General features: G+C 36.8%; 1 pseudogene; it reads left to right on the top strand.

Moving 5' to 3' along the window:
* Positions 1-719: 719 nt before the first annotated feature.
* On the top strand, positions 720-1,624 carry LOC115283321 (annotated as a pseudogene).
* The last annotated feature ends 2,356 nt before the right edge of the window (positions 1,625-3,980 follow it).

The raw sequence follows: 3,980 nt of genomic DNA, 5'->3' as shown, positions 1-3,980 counted from the left end.
GACAAATTCCCAAACATACTGGCAGAATTTAACACGACTTCCCAGAAACCAATATTAAAAACTCAAAAGCATTGGTATGTAGAGTTTTCCATTGCACGTTTATGACGTTTAACTGTCTATATTTTCAAAACCTACAGATTTAAACTAATATTCCTTTCAAGCACATATGATGACCAGTTCTCAAAAGTAGGAATCACAGACCATGTTTTCTGATCACAACGTAATGAAATTAGAAATTAATGACAAAAGCCAAAATAACCCAAAATACTTCTTAATTCTAATGTTCATCAAGGTCAATGAGAGTCCTACAAAAAACAAAACATGGCGGACAGGGGGTGCCCGGGTTGCTGGTGCTGCTGGCAGCACTGGCCCCCACCCCTACTCTCGGCACAGATGTGTCCACAGCCGCTGCACCTCTCCCCCTGGAACTTCATCGGCCACAGCCCCTTGTCCACTGTCCATTGCCATACCCCCCCTCCCTCCTACAAGAAGGGATTGAGGAGGACACTTGTCCTGACGAGCTCCAGGTGATGTATGGAAGTGTCGAATCACTGTATCATACACCTGAAACTAATATAACACTGTATGGACTGGAATGAAAATAAAACATTGAAGTGTTTCGAAGATACCACAACTATATTTTTGGCTTCTACAGGTGATGTCATGGCCCTGGTAAACTTAATACTACCGTCGAGTTACAACAACTCTTTGACTCAGAGGGTGATGTTTTCCCCAATATCTCTTCGGATGAATTTTATAGTTTACTTGTGAAAGGACCAGTGGCCCTCCTCAAGACCATCAGAGTTTTGGAGAACTTCGAGGATGCCATGGCCTTTAATAAGTTTAACATTCTGTGCTGGCACGTGGTTGATAACCAGCCTTTCCCTTATCAGATGCTACTTTCCCTGAATAAGGCACCAAAGAAGCTATTCTTTGTCTCCTGTTTATACACCAAATGATGTCTCTATGGCGATCGAGTATGTCTGGTTATGAGGGATTTGAGTCATACCAGAATTTTATAGCCCTGGACGTACACAGTCTTGGGGGAAAGATCAGAAAGCCTTCCCGACTCCATGTTACAATGGACCTAAGCAGTCTGGGACCTTTAGAGCTATAAACTCTATTCTGAATTCAACCTAAAGCTTCCTGTCTAAAAATTTTCAAAGAAGTTAGTATGATGTTTCCAGATCGCCTCATTCACTTGGGAGGTGATGAAGTGGAAGTTAAATGTTGAGAATCCAATCCAGAAATCAAATTATTTCATGAAGCAGAAGCTTTGGTGAAGATTTTAGAAGACTAGAATCCTTCTCTATTCAAAAGCAACCATAAAGAAGCAATCCATAGTCTGGCAAGAGACTTTTGATGATCCTGTGAAGCTAAAGACAGGCACAGCAGTTCAAGTGTGGAACGATCAAATGTACTGTGAGGAACAGGGTGAAAACACAGCAGCTGATTTCCCTGTGATCCTTTCTGCTCCTTGGCACTTAGATTTGATTACTTATGGACAAGACTATAGAAATTGCTATAATGTGGACCCTCTTGATTTTGATGGTTCTCAACAGAAAAAAACCTTGCCGTTGGTAGAGAAGCTTATCTATGGGGAGAATTTGTGGATGAAACTTAAGAAGAAAATAGGAGGGGACAAAGCCCACAGCAATCTGTACTACAATCAACTTGATTTTGAAGTCATGGAAATTAAGATTTGGTATACTGGGTTTGAATAAAATATATCTATTTAATGACTGGGGGGAAAAACGTGGAGTACAGCCAAAAAGGTGCTTGAAGAAGAATAGACAGTTGTAAATATATTCCCTAGAGAAGCAGAGAAAATGAAATTAGCAGTGAAATCTAAAACCCAATAAAAGAACAAAAGAAAAATCTGTAAAAATAAATATAAAGGCAAAGCGGATCTTAATGGTATTTTTTTCTGAAAATTATAGAGGTAATCAATAGAACACAAACCTGATTCTTTTAAAAGATCTCCCAATCTGTCCTTCAACAAATGTGATACCAAGAAAAATAAAGAGGACATAAATAAATAATCTTAACATTCAGGTGCCAGTTCTTTTGAGTCATTTCCCCAAAACCTCCAAGCTCAGAGACCTTTCATGTTTTATAAACTGTTGCAGAGCATTAACAATCTGAAAAGCTTCCAAACAGCCTTGTTGATGCTATTATTGCACTGATAGAAAAGTCAGAAAACTCCGCCCCCGAAACACACACAGCATTTGGCCAAACTCACCTTAGAGCCTATATGCAGAAGTCCTAAGTCAATTCAGCATTTGAAATCCATCAGTATATTAACCCAGTATCAGATCATGTTTATGTAGGGTTTATCCTGGCCAAGAGCACAAGGGAGGTTTAAAATTTGGACATTTATGGTATTTATGATAGGAACAGATTGAAGGAGTCAAACCCAGTAATCCTCTCATGGATCCAAAAAAAAGTCACTTGATAATTAAATTTAAGACTGATTTCTCCTGTGCTTAATTGAAAAATGTAAGATGCATTTTGATTAAATCTAGGAAAAATACAAAATGTTCATTTTCACCACTGTACTGCCAAAGCAGAAACACAGGGAAAAGATATAAGAGGTATAAATTTTGGAAAGAAGAGGGAAAAGTGTCTTTGAAAATAATACTGATTACCTGCTTTGAAAAATCTAAAGGCTTCTCTGAAAAATGATTAAACCTATGAGTAATGTTCATAAAATTAAGGAAATAGAAAATAAAAATATAAACATTAGAGCCTTCATATATTACCAATAACCTATTTGAAAATGGAATATTAGAAAGATACTTTCACATATCAACAATAGCAAATACATTAAAAAATACGTAAAGCCAGGACTAAATCTAATACAAGCTTTACTGAAGAAATTAAAAAATAAATATTTACTGAAGGATATTAAATAATACCTGAAAAATGTTAGTCATGTCATATTTCTGAATGTGCTTTCCAACTCAAAATTCCAACAAGAAATGGTAAACGGAAGGGGGCAATTCAACCCCCAAATTCATATAAAAGTGAAAATGTAATAAAAGGAACCAAGAGTTTTTATTTTTCTCATTAAAAAAAATTTTTTTTATGTCTTTATTTTGAGAGGAAGACCAGGAGCAAGCAGGGGAGGGACAGAGAGAGAGGGAGACACAAAATCCGAAACAGGCTCCAGGCTCTGAGCTGTCAGCACAGAGCCCGACGCAGGGCTCGAACCCACAGACCATGAGATCATGACCTGAGCCGAAGTGGGACGCTCGACCGACTGAGCCACCCAGGCGCCCCATCTAAGAATTTTTAAAAAAGAATATTGAGAATAACTGGCTATATCAGAAACAAACTCTAAGTGCCCTATGGAGTCACAGGACTTCAAATAAACATGCATCAGCTTCTGAATTCTCTTTTCTGGTCTACTAATCCATTTATGTTAGTTTTGAGTATTATGGAGTAGTTAGAAAATGAAATTGATATAATTTGCTATCTATATGGAAAACCAATATTTTAGATTCCTAAGTCACACCATTGTCATTTTTATGTCTCTATTTACATTATTTATCCCTAAGAACTAAATTTTAGTTGGAATTCAAGAGCTAAATGTAAAATCAAAATAACGAAATTATTAGAAAAAGTTTCGGAGAATATAAATGAATGGAATAAACTCCAAACCTTACTGTTACTTAAATGTAAAAAGAAATCACATTATAATACATATTATGTATCATGTCAAGGTGGAAAAAAACATGCCTGGACAGTGAGCTAGAAGGATCTCTATCAACACTAGGAAATGGTTACTTCTAGAAACCACTTAAATGCCCAGCAGAAAAAAAATGATCTCCAGAACATTTTATTAGTTGAATTAAAAAGGCAGGTCATCAGGCAATATGTATATGTGTGTATGTAGATGTATTTATATTTATAATGTGAAACCATAGGAAAAGTAATGTAAGGTAGAAGAAGGACAAAGCTAGGGGGCGCCTGGGGGG

This window comes from Suricata suricatta, chromosome X, assembly GCF_006229205.1.
Source record: "Suricata suricatta isolate VVHF042 chromosome X, meerkat_22Aug2017_6uvM2_HiC, whole genome shotgun sequence".
NCBI classification, from domain to species: domain Eukaryota; kingdom Metazoa; phylum Chordata; class Mammalia; order Carnivora; family Herpestidae; genus Suricata; species Suricata suricatta.
This window is presented reverse-complemented; position numbering and strand designations above follow the sequence as displayed.